This window comes from Symphalangus syndactylus, chromosome 9 (genome assembly GCF_028878055.3).
Source record: "Symphalangus syndactylus isolate Jambi chromosome 9, NHGRI_mSymSyn1-v2.1_pri, whole genome shotgun sequence".
In the NCBI taxonomy this organism is placed as follows: domain Eukaryota; kingdom Metazoa; phylum Chordata; class Mammalia; order Primates; family Hylobatidae; genus Symphalangus; species Symphalangus syndactylus.
In genome coordinates, this window is record NC_072431.2 from 14922750 (window position 1) to 14942499 (window position 19750).

Below are 19750 nucleotides of genomic sequence, written 5' to 3' on the forward strand. Positions count from 1 at the left end.
TCACTAGGCCAAATGGAAAAATTTAAGCTGAAAGCTGAGTCACGCAAGCAACTGCCTTTCCTTTAGTTCCTAAGCAAATAGCTACAGATAAAGGTCAAATATCTCCACTCTATCACCTTATCTTGTGTACAGCACAGATTTATTGAGCATAAGACGAATACATAATTCACTATTCCCGTATGTGGTTTTATCTTGCAACCTGTGGATTCAGTAATGTGACCCTACACTCCCTATTTCCCCTCCAGCCTGCTTTGCCCCTTTAAATATTGAAGCCCTCAAAATCATCTTTGGAGAAAGGCACAGATCTGTCTCCTGGGTGTGTCTTCAATCGTGGCACAATAAGCTTCTAAACTGATTTGAGATTTGTCTCACATACTTTTTGTTTTACATGAGATTGAAAAAACAAACTCTCTTCTTAAATACTTAGTTCACCTTTAGCTTGAAATAGTACATTCTCTTATGTTTCAGTTAATAAAGATTTAAAATTGGCCATATTTTGTTTTCATAAATTTATTATATTAAACCTATTGATATTAAACAATTTTTAAATGCTAGAGCTATCTTTAAAAACGTTTATATATGAAAATATTAGTTTCAAATGCTTAACTTTTAAAAACACTAAATCAACCCACAGCATAAAATGACACAACAATTTATCATGTTAAGTTCATTTAATTTCAATATTGAAAAATCGTTTAGAAATCAACTTGTCTAATGCCCTCACTTTATAAAGAAATGTAAAACCACTTAGGTGGGCACAGTGGCTCACGCCTGTAATCCCAGCACTTTGGGAGGCCAAAACGGGCAGATCACTTGAGGCCAGGAGTTGGAGACCAGCCCGGCCAACGTGGCAAAACCCCATCTCTACTAAAAATACAAAAATTAGCTGGGCATGGTGGCGGGCACCTGTAATCCCAGCTACTCAGGAGGCTGAGGCAGGAGAATCACTTGAGCCTAGGAGGTGGAGGTTGCAGTGAGCTGAGATTGTGCCACTGCACTCCAGCCTGGGCAACAGAGCCAAGTCTTGTCTAAAAATAAAAATTAAAATTAAAAAATCAATTTTTCACTTTTTGCTTTAGGTTACCAAAAAAAGCTATATAACTAAAATAACAATATCCTACTTTAAAAAGCTCATGAGACTAGTTTTTCTCTAAACAAGATTCATAATTTCAGTAGCTTATGAAAGATGAACTCCAGTTACATGATTTTGTTCAGTGAAGCAATAACAAAATATTAATTTTCGGGTTGTTCCTTGAACTTCTCATCTCTCAAGTGGATCCACAATCTTTTTTTGTTTTGTTTTTAAAGACAGACTCTTGCTCTGTCACACAGGCTGGAGTGTAGTGGCCTGATTTCCACTCACTGCAACTTCTGTCTCCCGGGTTCAAGCAATTCTCTTGCCTTGGCCTCCCGAGTAGCTGGGATTACAGACATGTGCCACGATGTCTGACTAATTTTTTGTATTTTTAGTAGAGACAGGGTTTCGCCATGTTGGCCAGGCTGGTCTCGAACTTCTGAGCTCAGGCAATCCATCTGCCTCGTCCTCCCAAAGTGCTGGGATTACAGGTGTGAGCCACCATGCCTGGCCTGGATCCACAACTTTTAATGCTCTCATTTTACAAGGTTTCTAAAAGCTTTACCATTTCAGGCTGAACTTAACATGGCAAAAACTCTATCCAAGGTAAATAATGAATAAAGTATGAACTAATGATAACATTCTCAGTAATACCATTAAAAATATTAGAAAGGCAACTTTAATCAACAGAGCCAATTATTCATCTGCCTAGCCAATTCCTTAGAATTGAAGGAATAGCTTTGTCCATAAATGAAAAACAATCTAGAAAACAGAAGGCTCTTAAGTTTTCATTGGGAGCACATGTTTCTCCCTTACTAACAAGCAGCAGGAAGAATATTTATTTCCTGATTACGCATTTCCTTTACCTCATACCAATCCAAGTCTAATCCCTGGTTTTCTTTGCCACGTCCAAATCTTCATAACTCAGAACTGAAAAATGAAGCACACTCTGAAAGCTTTAAAGCACATCATCATCAGCCAGTTTTAGTTATAAAACCCAATTTAAAAGAGCTGCTTCCTAAGGTTTTATCTAAAATGAGAATTCAAATACCTGCCTTAACTCCTTCACAGGATTGTTTTGAAAAATATGAAGTATTACATGCAAAATGAGTTTCTCATATTACTAACATCCAGAGATGTTATTGGAAGTAATCCCAGAGGCTACTGGGTCAGTCTCAATACAAAAACATCCCTCAGACCTGTTAAATAGCTGCCCAATTTCCATGTGAACACATACCTTGACAGGAAGAGGACAGCCTCCTCTAACTGCCTGTCTGAATATTAGACAAGATCTCATGGGATGAACACACACTGGCCCTGGTTAAGCAAAATATTTACTCTGTATCTACAGAAATGAACTGAGTCATTTTTCAGTCTTCTCCAACCCCAAGATTATCTGATGTTTTGCCTTGTGAAAGATCACGTTCCCTTTTTCCAAAAAAAGACAGCCATAATCATGTCTGTTCTCAAAGTTAATATTTTATCACTCATTGAGCATTTAGCATGTGTTAGCATCTGTATATACATAATTTTGGACCTGTATCATTACTGATGAGAAGGCTATTAGTTTGCTGTTTATAGGTAATTTGTCCTGCTGGTTGCTTTCAAATTTCCTTAGTATTCTGTAGATTTCCAATGGCATGAACTTAACTGTAGATATACTTTTATTTATCTGCTTTGGACTCAAAGTGCTTCTGCAATCTGAGGAATTACATTTTTCATCAACTCTGAGAAATTCTCAGCTACCATTTCTCTGAATGTTGCTGCTCTTCCAGTCTTCACTCTGGAACTCCTACAAGGCTCATATTGGACTTTTCATTCTGTGTTCTGTCCCTTAACCTCCCCCATAATTTCCATTTATTTATCTGTTAATATACTCTGGTAATTTCACATATTCTCTTTTTAGCTAGGTCCAGTCTCACACCTTGAGTTTGCTTGTTGAGACAGTCTTGCTATGTTGCCCAGGCTGGAAGAGACTCCTGGGCTCAGGTGATTCTCCCATCTTGGACTCCCAAAGTGCTGTGATTACAAGCATGAACCACTGCACCTGGCCAGAGATTGTTTTTTTTTTATGACTGTTTTCTCATTTTTTATTTTTTATTTTTAGACGAACTCTTGCTCTGTCATGCAGGCTGGAGTGCAATGGCATGATCTCAGCTCACTGCAACCTCTGCTTCCCAGGTTCAAGTGATTCTCATGCCTCGGCCTCCCAAGTAGCTGGGATTACAGGTGCACACCACCATGCCCAGCTAATTTTTGTATTTTTAGTAGAGACGAGGTTTCACCATGTTGGCCAGGCTGGTCTCGAACTCCTGACCTCCGGTGATCCGCCACCTTGGCCTCCCAAAGTGCTGGCATTACAGGCATGAGCCACCAATTTTCTCATTTCTACACATCCTAGTTGATTATCAATGATACCTCAGCCTTTTTCATAATGCTGTGCTCTTTGTGGCTTTTATTCTTTTATCTTTCAAATTATTTTTAAAATATACTTTAAAATCTCATTCAAGTTTTTCTTTTAATTCAATTACGTAGGTTGCTAATTTTCCAGTCTATTATGTCTTCTGGTTTTCCCTCAGTGGCATGCTTACTTTTTTTTTTTTTTTTGGCCAAGAATTTTTTGCTTTTTAACATAGAAAGCCAGTATGTATTTACATTGATAAAGCAATTACAGATACATACACTTAAAAAGACATGACATGCTGGAATATTTTCTTAGTGATATCCTAAAACCATAATTAAATCCTTTTTCACTTCATTGAAACACAATAAATGTACATATTTAGGGTACATGTGCTAATTTAATATGTTCATGTAGTTCAAGATCAAATCCATGTAATTGGGATATCCATCACCTTAAATATTTGTCTTTTCTTTGTGCTAGGGATGGCTCTAACTCTTCTGTCTTGGGGTAAATTTCCATCTCTAAACCCAATCCCCTTGAACATTTGAATTACCCTCTTCTATCTGTTTTGAAATATACAATACACACACTTTTTATTGAGTCCTCAATTTCAGTAGGAATTGCATGTCTATGGACAAGCTGTGAGTCACAACTAGTCTTAAGTATTACTACAGTACAGTTTCTGCCAAGTACTCCAGATATGTTACATTCAGTTTTTAGCACTCCTTTAAAAGTCCTAGCTTTGTGCAGGAATCTCTATATCCATTTATACATTAAAACATTAGTCCATACAACTTATATCTGGTTTTAATATCCTTTTATCATTTTTCATTAAAAAGGTTTTAATATCCTTTTTCTAATTCTGGCACCAAGGATATTTTCCTTTCCTATACTCTTAGATTCCTCTTCTCAACTAAACATACGCTCAAGTTATTTAAAATTTACGAAGTTCATGCAATCTGCAAGCACGTTTAACATATGGCACCCAGAATAGAACAAAGTTTTCCAAAAACTGCTGCCTGGTCCGATACTGAACTTCTATTATATACATGCTTAATTGTTCTAGCTTCCACATTATACTGTTGACTCACCTTATGCTCTACTCACTTATAACTCATAGATCTTTGATGTAAGAACAACTTCTAAAATAATTTAAATTGAAAAATGAGACTTCATATTTATCCTGCATCAACTTTTTTTTTTTACGTTTTCACACAAAACTGAGTCAATACTAATCAGCAAGTGGGAACCTTTAAAACACACACCTGGCTTTCTAGGAAAAGAGGAATAAGCTTATTCCTATGTGAAATAGACCCTACTGTTTCTGCCTATGCAGTACTCCATTCTTATAACAGAATCTCTCTATTTATAAGAAATTTATTCCACATAATTCAGATGAGGATTACCCTGCCCAGCCACAGGAGGAAGCTCCCGATCCCATATCCCAGCCAAGGGGATTTGTTCAGAGATGGAAATTTACCCCAAGACAGAAGAGTTAGAGCCATCCCTAAGACTTTTCCTAAAATTTTCCAATTTAAAAAAAAAAAATGAAAAAAGGACTCTCTCCCCCTTCTGAAGTAAACACTAAATACCATGTGAGCTTAGAGATGCTGCCCCTACATAGAAAGACAATGTGCCTGAAATTAACAGAGAAAAAGTAGAGCCCAAGAGACTAGGACAGAAAGACCATGTTTTCATAATATAATTTAAGTCATTAGATGTAACTGTGAAACCTTGAAACTCTTAGTCAGAAAAAACAATATTCAGTTATTTTTCTCAAACCAGTTTGAGTCGTATTTCCGTCTTGCAAGCAAGAAACCTAACACAATGTATAACACGCTTAACTGCTCTTCATACAAAATTATCAGAGCATTATCCTATTAAACAAAAAACCCATCATCTCTTTTATAGCACTCATATCAAAATGTGTAAAAGTAGCTGCTACTTTGAAAAAGCAGGAGGTTTAGTTTGTCATGATTATAACACTGGATTCTCGTCTAAACAGACACACAATGAACGCTGAACCACATCTGCAAAAACAGACTAAAAATCACTCACTATGTTCACAAAATAATTTTGTAGCATCTAACCAAGTCTACAAATTGGCCCTAAAAAAGTCTTATCTTTTTTTGCAACCAACCTGGTTCCAAAGAATATGATCTTCTCCTTTTTTCTTAACTAACCTCTCTCCCCTTCCCCAAATTCTGGCCCGAATTCTGGGAATACATTCCTAAACTTATCCTAAATCCAGAAAACAAAAGTGATATTATATAAAGATATTTAATATTACATCATCATATATATTTTAAAATCCTTTTTAAAAATGAAAACAGCTTAAGTGCTCACCAAGAAAAGAAGAGTCAAGTAAACTATATTCACAAAATGGACCATTTACAAACACTAAAAGTGAAGTTTACAAAAGACTACGTAACATAAAAATGATTTACGTTAGAGGATTAAGTTTCAGGAAAAAAAATTACAGACACACATAATTACAACAATTCAAAAGATACCTGAATAAAAGCTTGAAGGAAATATGTAAATGCAAAATGCAATTCTGCTTTGGTGATGGCCTTGGATTACTGATTTTTCTTCTATCTTTGACCATTTTCCAACTTTTCTTCAAGGACCACGTGTTAGTTTTCTATTTAAAAGATTATAAGATCAAAGCAACGGGAAAAATTATCCAAATAGAATCCAGAAGTAGTCTTTCTTGAAATTTTCAAGTCTACTGTATATCAGTTCAAAATAATGCTCGAGGGCCTGGGCCATTGTGGGCTCCAGCAAACGTGTGGGGATGAGCAGCGAAGTGGTGGCCCTGCTGTGCTGGGCATGCAGCACGTGCGACAGACTCGGGCAGCAGAGAGGCGCTGGTGAAGGACAAGGTGCTGGACTTCCTCAAGAGGACGCCGGCGCAGCCCCAGTGCAGCTTCAGAAACGCAGTGGTGCATATCCTACAACTGCGCAGTCTCCATGACTACCTGGCCTACAAAGAGATGGACGACCTCGAGCTCCGACAGGGCATTAAGACTATTCCAACCGGCCCACCATCCCACAAGCGTACCTCAATGGAGAGTTTGTCAGGGGCTGTAACATTCTTCTACAGACGTGCCAGAATGAGGACCTGGTGGGAGAACTGAGAAAGCTGGGGATCTACTCCACCCTTTTAGATAAAAAGAAAGACCAAGATTCAAAGTGTGGCTGCCCAGGTCCTCACTGAGCAGAGATGGAGCGTTCATGTCAGAGACTGCCAGAAAAGCCTTATCGATTTTGCTTTTCGCTATTGAGGCAACAACTGCTTGCACTGATCACTTCGGTTTGTAAGCAGTCGGGTGATTTTAGTTTGTCCAGTGTTTGGGCTAGAAATATTTTATTTTGAAAACTGCAACCACTTCACTGCAGTAATTCAATGTTGTATTATAATATTGCTGTAAACAGAATTCATTCTTATATTGTCATTTATTCTTTGTCTGATTCAGGAGCTAATGGGGCTTTGGAATCATTATTCGTGACTCCTCTGCAAATGACAGTCTGCAAAGACAATATATCCCCCCAAATTTTGTGTAACTTCTGTTAAGCAAAATGATGAACAAAGAAGAAACTAATAAACGGGGTGTTGTTTTTTTAAAACAACTGCCAAGACGGGGGAGAAAAACAAAACAAAATAATGCTCAGTTCAACTTTTACCTATTCATGTCACTATCACTTCAGAAGGTGGTAACAACAATAGAAAACTTAAGCTTCAAGATGGCAGACAAAGCACATGCATTTACCATCTGCCCCTCCTGAGACCCCACTGAAAAAAACACAAAGAGCTGACCGAAATCCCGTAACAGTAAAAAGAATAAAGGAGGCCACCAACAAATAAGAGGTTTTCCATTTTTTTGGAGGAAAGGAGGATTAGAGAGGATTAGGTTGAAGATAAAATAACTAGAGAAAGCCACAGCCTAGAATCTGTTACCAGGGGCTGGAAGCCAGTCTACTTGATGGAACCTGAAGATGTGTACCCTATACTATACACAGAATTAAGGATGAGTGTGAAAAGAGGGAGATTAAAGATCTGTATATAGAATACCTAATTGTTGGTACTACCATTCTAGTCCTATAATCCCAAGCACGAGGCAGTGACCCTGGATTTGCCTCTAGCTAAAACACCAGACAGATCTTCCCTAAAGAAATCAAACTGGAACAAGCAAGGGCTTCTAGAACGACTAGATCTCTTTCTGGCATCTGAACGGCCTTCAGCCTGCCAACCAGATCCCTATCTGCTCAACCCAAGGCAAACCCTGTCAGTCACAGATTCCCCTCCCCAAGCCCTACCCACAAGAAAAAAGATCTCCCAGTCTGAATTCTCACTTGAGAAAGCCATCTAACAGGAAAACAGTCCATCTTACATTTAAAAAAATATGAGCCAGTACTAGTTAACTAGTTTGTCTTTTGAAACATGGATAACTTCAGGCTTAGCAAGCATGGTGAGGACAGAAGACCCAAGAGAAGCAAATGGAATTTAACTATTAACTCCACAGGAAACAGATAATTTAGAAGACAACTTTTAGAAAGCTCTAATATAGAGAGATTGAAGAAGATAATAAATCTTTACAAAAAGGACATCTGTGAAACAACGTATGAACTAAAGAAACAAGTATAAAAATGTTCTTGAAGATTAAACATATGTTTACTGAAAAAAATTTCAAGAGAATGACTGGAATATATAATTGAAAAAAAATTTCAGAATAAAAGTTGAAAGATTAAATTACCTATAGGTCAAAAATCACCAAAAAAAAAAAAGAAAAGAAAAAGAAAAAAAGTAGAGATTAAAAATATAAGAAAAGTAGAAAAGGAATTTTCCAAAGATTAAAAAAAAAAAAATTCACAGAATTTCAGAACATGAGTCTTCAGAGTAAGTGCCTTTACACAAGGTGGCAGCCACGGTACACCAAATCATGTTTCTCCTCTGCAAAAAGCCTGCTATGAGGAGCACAGTTCTTTAGCCTTCAGCACTCACACAAAAACCAGGTTCCTCCTGGGAGATTCTCCAAGCCAAGGACAGAACACAGCAGGGGAACCAGAAGAGAGCCATTCCTACCTAACGAGGGACTATTCTAATTTTTACCCTGGGAATTGCCACTGCCCTGCCTGAGACTTTCTCAGACATGCACTAAGACTGTTTACACCCAATCTTTCTTCCTTCTCTCTCTCCATTCACTGATGACAGACCTGAATCACTGTCCGAAGGTCCTCTCCAATCTAATCCTGCACTCTCGCCCCTTAATCCTTCACAGGTGTTCTTCCTCAATAAGTCTCTTCATTGTCTAATTCCATCTTGGAATCTGTTTCTCAGAGAACCTTAACAAAACAATAACTGAAAAGAGTCTTACATGTAAATGCATTATATTGTGATTGTCAGAACACCAAAGATAAAGGGGGGAAAAAAAGCAAGTTTCCATAGGAAAAAAATCAGGTTACCAACAAAGGGAACAAAATGAAATTTCCTTCAGACTTCTCACCAACAACATTAAAAGATAATACACTGATATTAATTGATACTTAGAAAGCAATATGCAGTAGTTCCTCTGTAACTGTGAGTTCTGAATCCACAGAATCAATCAACCACAGATCACAATATTTGGGAAAAAAAACAGACAACAATAAAAAATAATACAAATAGAGAAGAGAAGGGGCTTCAAGACAGCAGACTAGAGGCATCTGACATTTGCCTCCTACACAAAGAACCAAAATAGCACGTAGATAATCACACTTTGAATAGACCACCTAAGAGAGAACACTGGAATTGAACAGAGAAGTGACAGGAAATACCTGAGGCATGGAAGGAGAAGGAAGTCTGGCAGCCAGCTCAGCTGGGTGCCCAAAGAGGCTCTCCAGTGTAGGAAAATGGTGAGGGATCCCCAGGCATCCACATTCCCACTGCAAACTCCTGCAACATTAGCCACAGGACAGAACCCTCAGACTAGCTAGCATAAAGAGCTGCCTAGATATAGCACGTTAGCATTGCTCTAGAGAGGGAGCTCATGCCGAGTACCACACAGCCTCTGAAATCCAAGCTGTGCAGCACAGCACCATTTCAAAATCCAGCCCCACCAGACTAGGCCTTCTGCTCTAGGGCTCAACAGCCCCTGCATCTCCACACCCCTGAAGCTGCACTGATATTCCCCTGCATTCACCAGGATGACTGCAGTGGCACAGTATCAACTGGACTCAGTGGAATGACAGGGTCGCCAGCACTCTAGCACATATAGTATCCTGCACCCCAAGAATAGGGCACTGTAGCACACAAGGGAGGCTGCCCCCAGGACAAATGGAGCCAAAGTGCTGCAGGTTCCCCAGAGCCCGAAACCTGCCTGCCTAAAGCTACTGCCATTGATAAAAACCCTGCCTCCATCAACAGCAGGGCCACAGCACAACTGCGTGGCTTTCCAGTGTGCCACACTGCTGCTGCCACCAGGGACCCAAGCGTGCGCCACTGGCAGCAACTCTCTGCCCCTCAGCAGCACAGCTGCCATGCACTTGCACGCACTTTGAGAACTATTTCTGCTGTTGCCACCAATGCCAGAGGTTGAAGTTTGTCCTCCCTAGAGCCTAAGAGTTGCCTACCTGCAGCTGTGGGCACTGACAGCAACCCCATCCCCACCACCAAAAGGACAACAGTGCACTAGTGTGTGCCCTGAGGATGGGCTCTCTCCGCTCACCACAATGCAGCTGCTACCATCCAAGTGCTCTGCCAGGAAACCTAAGGGTCACCCCAATCTGTCCACCACAAACTGCACCCATGCATACCACAGGACAGACTGAGGACAGGCTATTTCCAAACACACCATCCAAGGGCATGGGGATCAGCCCATCCCATCCACCACTGCTGGCATCTGTGCACTCCTCCTAGGGGCCTGAAGATGGGCTCACTTAGCCTGCCACTAACATCACAGCTGGTACCCACTGGCACATGCCCTGAGGGCCTGGGAAATGGCCCACCCAGCCCAACACAGCCATTTCCAAAACAAGCGTGTGCCACCTGGAAACTCAAAAGTTGTCTTACCACCACTACAGACATTGCTCATGATACACACACTGCCCAGGGGCACAACGACCCACCCGCCTGGCCCACCAATGCAACTACCAGCACTCAAGAAAGTCACCCAGAAGCCCAAGAATAGGCTACTTGGACCTGTTAATACCTGTACCCGTGTATGGACACCCAGAGGCCCAAGGACAGGCACACTCAGCTCAATGTTCCCACTACTGGGCCCTGAGGACGGCCTGGCCCACCTGGCATCCCTACATGCAGCAAAACCTCACCACAGTCTCCACTAACAACTACAGCCTAAGCGACTGATGAAATCACAAACACCACTGAAGCTGCTTAAAGTCTAAGAAACTGCATAGAGACTACACTACTGCATGCACCCAGAATCAAAGCCAAAGCGCCCTACCCAACTAACAACACAGGCACACTTTTAGGAAAAAGTCTGGCCCTACAAAAGCCAATACAAAAAATCAGAAGAAGTGATTGCTATACCAGACATACAAATATCAATGTAAAGGAGACAAAAAACATAAAAAAGAAAGAAAATGTGACACAGGCAGAGAAACAAAATAATTCTCCAGCATTATATTCCAATAAAAATGAAATTTATTAAGATGCTGGAGAAATAATTCAAAATAATGTTATTAAAGCTCAGTGAGATGCAAGAGAACACAGATGAACAATACAAAGAAATCAGAAACGCAATTCAGGATATAAATGAGAAATTACCAGATAGATAGGTATGTTTAAAAACCCAGATATCCTAGAATAAAAGAATTCAATACATGAAATTACAAATACATTTGAAAGCTTCAACAATAGACTAGATCAAGCAGAGGAAAGAATTTCAGAACCTAAACACAGGCCTTTTGAAATAACTCAGTATCACACACATGCAAAAAAAAGAAAAAATAAGAAGAATGAACAAAGCCTAGGTGACGTACACAGCACCATAGTGTAACCAAATATTTGAATTCTGGGTATTCCAGAAAAAAGAAGAGAAGGCTAAAGGCACCGAAAACCTATTTAATGGCCGGGTGCAGTGGCTCACGCCTGTACCACTTTGAGAGTCTGAGGCAGGCAGATCACTTGAGGTCAGAAGTTCGAGACCAGCCTGGACAACATGGTGAAACCCCGTCTCTACTAAAGATACAAAAATCAGCCAGGCTTGGTGGCGCATGCCTGTAATCCCAGCTACTTGGGGTGCTGAGGTAGGAGGATTGCTTGAACTTGGGAGGTGGAAGTTGCAGTGAACTAAGATCATGCCACTGCACTCCAGCCTGTGCAACAGAGTGAGATTCCAACACAAAAAACAAATGAACAAAAAACCCAATTATTTTAAAAAAAGAAAAAGAAAACCTATTTAATAAAATAATGGCTGAAAAGTTCTCACATACAACAAGAGACTTAAACATCCAGATACAGGAAATTCAGAGTTCTCAAATGCGTAAAACCCAAAAAGGTATTCTCCACAGCGCATTACAGTCAAACTGTTTAAAGCCAAAACCAAAGAGAGGATTCCAAGAACAGCAAGAAAAAAAAAATCTAGTTATATAAAAGGGAATCCCCATCAAAATAACCACAGATTTCTCAGCAGAAACTTTATAGCCCAGGAGACAATGAGATAGTATATTGCAGTGCTAAAACAAAACAAAAACAAAACAAAAAAACCAAGCTATCAGCCAAGAATACTATACCCAGCAAAGCATTCCTTTGTAACTAAAGGGAAAATAAAGTCTTTTCTAGATAAGCAAAAACTGAGAAAATTCATCACCACTAGAACAGACCTACAAGAAATGCTTAAGGGAGTCCTATACATGGAAGGGAAAGGACAATATCTACCACCATGAAAATACAAAAGTATGAAACTGACTGGTAAAGCAAATACAAATAAGGAACAAAAAGGATTCAAATGTTACCACTACAAAAAAAAAAAAAAAAAAAAGCAACAAACCACAATAAACTAGAAAGAAACATGAGATATACAAAATAACCAGAAAATAATTTTTTTTTTTGAGAGTCTTGCTCTGTCGCTAGGCTGCAGTGCAGTGGCACGATGATGTTGATGATGTCGGCTCACTGCAACTTCTGCCTCTTGGGTTCAAGCGATTCTCCTGCCTCAGCCTCCTGAGTAGCTGAGACTACAGGCGCGCGCCACCACACCCAGCTAATTTTTGTATTTTTAGTAGAGATGGGGTTTCACCATGTTGGCCAGGATGGTATCGATCTCTTGACCTCATGATCCACCCCCCTCAGACTCCCAAAGTGCTGGGATTACAGGCATGAGCCACCACACCCGGCCCCAGAAAACAATTTTTTAAATGCCAAAAATAAGTTCACCACATATGAACAATGACCTAGAACAGAGAGATTAAACTTTCCATTTAAAAGGCGCAGACTGGCTGAACGAATTAGAAACCAGAACCCAACTATATACTGCCTACAAGAAAATCACATCACCTGTAAAGACACATAGACTGAAAGCTTTACTCTCCAGCTTTTTAAGCTGGAAAAAGATACTCCATGTGAAGAGAAACCAAAAGCGAGCAAGAGTACTTACATGAGATAAAACAGACTTTAAGTCAAACACAGTATACAGAGGCAAAGAAGAACATTATAAAACAAAGGAATCAATTCAGCAAGAGATTATAACAATTCTAAATACATATGTACCCAACAATGAAGCACCTAGAAGAAATATCTGAAGCAAATATTATTAGATCCAAAGGGAGAGACAGACTCCAATGCAGTAATAGTTACGGACTTAAACAAAATATTGCTCTCCCAGCATCAGACAGATCATCCAGACAGAAAATTAACAAACAAACATCAGATTTTTTTTTTTTTTTTTTTTGAGACAGGGTCTCGCTGTGTCACCCAGGCTGGAGAACAAAGGCACAATCTCAGCTCACCGCAACCTCCACATCCCAGACTCAAGCAATTCTCATGCCTCAGCCTCCAAGTAGCTGGGACTACAGGCACATTCCACCACACCCAGCTAATTTTTGTATTTTTTGTGGAGACAGGATTTTGCCATGTTGGCCAGGCTGGTCTCGAACTCCTGGTCTCAAGAAAACCTCCCACCTTGGCCTCCCGAAGTGCTGGGATTACAGGTGTGAGCCACAGCACCTGGCCAGAAACATCAGACTTAAACTGTACTTTAGACCAAATAGACCTAACAGATATTTACAGAAAATCTTATCCAACAGCTGTAGAATATACATTCTTCTCACTGGCATAGAATATTCTCCAGGTTACACCATATATTAGGCCACAAATTTCAAATACTTGAAACTATACCAAATATCTTATCAGAAGACAATGGAATAAAACTAGAAATCAATAATACTTTGGAAACTATACAAATACATGGAAACTTTAAAAAGGAACTCTGGAAACTATACAAATACATGGAAATTAAATGACATGTTCCTAAATGACAGACCACTGGGTCAGAGTAGAAATTAAGAAGGAAATAAAGAAGTTTCTTGAAACAAGTGAAAACACAAACACAACACAACAAACCCCATGTAATACAACAAAAGCAGTGCTGAGAGGGAATTTTATAGCAACAGACATCTATATAAAAGTAGTAGAAAAATTTCAAATAATCTAACAATGAACCTCAAGAAAACAGAAAAGGAAGAACAAACCAAACCCAAAATTAGAAGGAAATAAATAATAAAGATCAGAGCAGAACTAAACAAAATAGAGACTAGAAAAACAATACAAAGATTAGTGAAACAAAAAGTTGGGTATTTGAAAAGATAAACAAAATTGATAAACTACTAGCTAGACTAACCGAGAAAAAAAAGACCCAAATAAAGAAAACCAGAAATGAAAAAGGAGAAATTACAACCGATAGCACAGAAATATAAAAGATCGTCAGAGGCTATTATGAACAATATGCTAACGAACTGAAAAAACCTAGAGGAAATGGATAAATTCCTAGGCAAATACAATCTACCAAGGTTGAATGAGAAAGAAAGCAAAAATGTGAACAGACCAATAACAAGTACCAAAATTAAATCAGTAATAAAAAGTCTCCAAACAGAGAAAAGCCCAGAATGAGACAGCTTTACTGCCAAATTCTAGCAAACTTATAAAGAATTAACACCAATTCTCCTTAAACTATTCCCAAAAAAATGAAGAAGAGGAAATTCTCCCTAACTCATTCTATAAGGTCAGCATTAATCTGATACCAAACCAGACAAAAACACAACAAAAAAAGAAAACTATAGGCCAATATCTCTGATAAACATGGACGTAAAACTCAATAAATATTAATACTAGCAAACTGAATCAAAAAGCACATCAAAAAGTAATAAACTATATTCAAGTGGGTTTTATCCCACAGGTAAAAGGATGGTTCAACATATGCAAATCAATAAATGTGATACATCATATGAACAGAATAAAGGACAAAAAACAGATCATCTCAATAGATGAAGATAAAATTAAACATCCCTTCACAATAAAAACACTCAAAACACTAAATATAGAAGGAACATTCTTCAACATCATAAAGGCTATTTCTGACAGACCCACAGCTAACATCATACCAAAACGAAATTGTAAACCTTTCCTCTAAGAACTGGAACAAGACAATTTTATGACTCCTATCAAATAGAGTACTAAAAAGCCAGATGTGGTGGCTCAAGCCTGTAATCCCAGCAGTTTAGGAGGCCAAGGCGGGTGGATCACCAGAGGTCAGGAGTTCGAGATCAGCCTGACTAACATGGTGAAACCCCATTTCTACTAAAAATACACAAAATTAGCCGGGCGTGGTGGTGCACATCTGTAATCCCAGATACTCGCATGGCTGAGGCAGGGGAATCGCTTGAATCCGGGAGGCAGAGGTTGCAGTGAGCCGAGATGGTGTTATTGCACTCCAGCTTAGGCAACAAGAGCAAAACTCTGCCTCAGGAAAAAAAAAAAAACACACATAGTCCTAAAAGTCCTAGTCAGAGCAATAGCCACAAAGAAAAAAGTAAAACACCAAAGAATAAATTTAAACAAGGAGGTGAAAGGCCTTCCCAGGGAAAACTACAAAACACCAATAAAAGAAGTTAAAGAGGCTATAAACAGAAAGATCCCATACCACCATCACGGGATTGGAATAATATTGTTAAAATGTCCATATTACCTAAAGCAATCTATAAATTCAAAGCAATTGCTATCAAAATACCAACATAATTTTTCACAGAAATAGAAAAACAATCCTAAAATTCATACGAAACCAAAGAAGAGCCAGAACTAGCCAAAGCAATCCTGAGCAAGAAGAATCAAGGTGGGGGCATCACATTATCCAACTTCAAAATATATTACAAGGCTACAGTAACCAAAACAGCATAGTATTGGTATAAAAATAGACACACAGACCAATAAAACAGAGTAGAGAACCCAGAAATAAATCCATGTATTTACAGCCAACTGATTTTCAAGGTTTCCAAGAACATACATTGGAAGAAAGAACACTCTCAAAAAATCGAGTTGGGAAAACTGGATATCCATATGCAGAAGAATGAAACCAGACCCTTATCTCTCACCATATGGATTAAACTCAAGATGGGTTAAATACCTAAACATAAGGCCCAAAACTATAAAACTACTAGAAGAAAATATAAGGGGAACACTATAGGGCATTGGTCTAGGCAAAGATTTTCTGGTTAAGACTTCAAAAGCACAGGTAACAAAAACAAAAATGGACAGATGGGACTATATTAAACTAACAGGCTTCTGCACAGCAGAAGGGCAGAAGGAAACAATCAACAATTAAGAGAAAACTGGTTGAATGGGAGAAAATATATGCAAACTATTCATTCAACAAAGGGCTAATATAAAGAATACACAAGAATACACATGGCACTCAATGGTTAAAAAAAAAAAAAAAAGACAACAACAAAAACAAAAACCACAAAAGAAAAAACATTAAAACATGGGCAAAGGACATGAATTCATATTCTCAAAGACATACAAATGGCCAACAGGTATATGAAACAATGTCCAACCTCACTAATCATCAAAGAAATGGAAATCAAAGCCACAGTGAGATATCATCTTACCACAGTTAGAATGGCTTTCTTTTGGAGAAGGCTCTATTGCCCAGGCTGGACTTCAGTGGCACTATCTTGGCTCACTGCAACCTCTGCCTCCCAGGTTCAAGTGATTCTCATCCCTCAGCCTCCCGAGTAGCTAGGACTACAGGCAGGCACCACCATGCCCAGATAATTTTTGTATTTTTAGTAGACACAGGGTTTCATCATGTTGGCCATGCGGTCTCCAACTCCTGAGCTCATCCTCAGTCTCCCAAAGTGCTGGGATTACAGGCATGAGCCACTGTGCCTGGCCACAATGGCTATTAATAAGACAAAAAAAAAAAAAAAAAAAAAAAACATGCTGCAGAGGATCCAGAGAAAAAGGAACTTTTATACACTGTTGGTAGGAATGTAAATTAGTATAACCACTATGGCAAAGAGTATGGAGATTTCTCAGAAAACTAAAAATGGAACTACTGTATGATCCAGCAATGCCACCAACTGGGTCTTTATAAAAAGGAAAAGAAATAAGCATATCAAAAGAAGGCCTGCACTTGTGTGTTTATCACAGCACTATTGACAATAGCAAAGATACGTCATCAACCTAAGCGTCTATCAGTGGACATAAGAATGAAGAAAATGTGGTATAGGGGGCTGGGGCAAGATAGCCGAATAGAAACAGCTCCAGTCTAGAGCTCCCAGTGTGAGCGATGCAGAACACGGGTGATTTCTGCATTTCCAAATGAGGTACCAGGTTCATCTCACTGGGGATTGTCGGACAGTGGGTGCAGGACAGTGGGTGCAGCACACGGATTGTGAGCCAAAGAAGGGCGAGGCATCGCCTCACCTGGGAAGCGCAAAGAGGTCAGGGAATTCCCTTTCCTAGCCAAGGAAAGGGGTGACAGATGGCACCTGGAAAATCGGGTCACTCCCATGCTAATACTGCACTTTTCCAACAGTCTTAGCAAACGGCACACCAGAAGATTATATCCCACATCTGGCTCAGAGGGTCCTACGCCCACGGAGCCTCGCTCATTGCTAGCACAGGAGTCTAAGATCAAACTGCAAGGTGGCAGCGAGGCTGGGGGAGGGGCGCCCGCCATTGCTGAGGCTTGAGCAGGTAAACAAATCTGCCTGGAAGCTCGAACTGGGTGGAGCCCACCACAGCTCAAGGAGGCCTGCCTGCCAGCCTCTGTAGACTCCACCTCTGGGGGCAGGGCACAGCCAAACAAAAGGCAACAGAAACCTCTGCAGACTTAAATGTCCCTGTCTGACAGCTTTGAAGAGAGTAGTGGCTCTCCCAGCATGCAGCTGGAGATCTGAGAACGGACAGACTGCCTCCTCAAGTGGGTCCCTGACCCCCAAGTAGCCTAACTGGGAGGCATCCCCCAGTAGGGGCAGACTGACACCTCACACGGCCAGGTACTCCTCTGAGACAAAAATTCCAGAGGAACGATCAGGCAGCAACATTTGCTGTTCACCAATATCTGCTGTTCTGCAGCCTCTGCTGCTGATACCCAGGCAAACAGGGTCTGGGGTGGACCTCCAGCAAATTCCAGCAGACCTGCAGCTGAGGGTCCTGACTGTTAGAAGGAAAACTAACAAACAGAAAGGACATACACAACAAAACCCCATCTGTACGTCACCATCATCAAAGACCAAAGGTAGATAAAACCACAAAGATGGGGAAAAAACAGACCAGAAAAACTGAAAATTCTAAAAATCAGAGAGGCTCTCCTCCTCCAGAGGAACACAGCTCCTCAACAGCAACAGAACAAAGCTGGACGGAGAATGACTTTAACAAGTTGAGAGCAGGCTTCAGACGATCAAACTTCTCCGAGCTAAAGGATGAAGTTCGAACCCATGGCAAAGAAGTTAAAAACCTTGAAAAAAAGATTAGACGAATGGCGAACTAGAATAACCAATGCAGAGAAGTCCTTAAAAAACCTGACGGAGCTGAAAACCACGGCACAAGAACTACGTGACGAATGCACAAGCTTCAGTAGCCGATTTGATCAATGGGAAGAAAGGGTATCAGTGATGGAAGATCAAATGAATGAAATGAAGCGAGAAAAGAAGCTTAGGGAAAAAAGAATAAAAAGAAATAAACAAAGCCTCCAAGAAATATGGGACTATGTGAAATGACCAAATCAACGTCTGATTGATGTACCTGAAAGTGACGGGGAGAATGGAACCAAGTTGGAAAACACTCTGCAGGATATTATACAGGAGAACTTCCCCAATCTAGCAAGGCAAGCCAACATTCAAATTCAGGAAATACAGAGACCACCACAAAGATACTCCTCGAGAAGAGCAACTCCAAGACACATAATCATCAGATTCACCAAAGTTGAAATGAGGGAAAAATGTTAAGGGCAGCCAGAGAGAAAGGTCGGGTTACCCACAAAGGGAAGCCCATCAGACTAACAGCTGATCCCTCTACAGAAACTCTACAAGCCAGAAGAGTGGGGGCCAACATTCAACATTCTTAAAGAAAAGAATTTTCAACCCAGAATTTCATATCCAGCCAAACTAAGCTTCATAAGTGAAGGAGAAATAAAATACTTTACAGAGAAGCAAACGCTGAGGGATTCTGTCACCACAAGGCCTGCCCTACAGGAGCTCCTGAAGGAAGCACTAAACATGGAAATGAACAACTGGTACCAGCCCCTGCAAAAACATGCCAACTTGTAAAGATCATCAAGGCTAGGAAGAAACTGCATCAACTAACGAGCAAAATAACCAGCCAACATCATAATGACAGGATCAAATTCACACATAACAATATTAACCTTAAATGTAAATGGGCTAAATGCTCCAGTTAAAAGACACAGACCAGCAAACTGAATGAAGAGTCAAGATCCGTCAGTGTGCTGTATTCAGGAAACCCATCTCATGTGCAGAGACATATATAGGCTCAAAATAAAGGGATGGAGGATGATCTACCAAGCAAATGGAAAACAAAAAACCGCAGGGGTTGCAATCCTAGTCTCTGATAAAACAGACTTTAAACCAACAAAGATCAAAAGAGACAAAAAAGGCCATTACATAATGGTAAAGGGATCAATTCAACAAGAAGAGCTTACTATCCTAAATATGTATGTACCCAATACAGGAGCACCCAGATTGATAAAGCAAGTCCTTAGAGACCTACGAAGGGACTTAGACTCCCACACAATAATAATGGGAGACTT

The 19750-nt window shown here is 39.9% G+C and overlaps 1 pseudogene; it reads left to right on the forward strand.

Moving 5' to 3' along the window:
• Positions 1–963: 963 nt before the first annotated feature.
• Positions 964–6699, forward strand: LOC129490614 (glutaredoxin-related protein 5, mitochondrial-like; annotated as a pseudogene).
• Positions 6700–19750: the final 13051 nt, after the last annotated feature.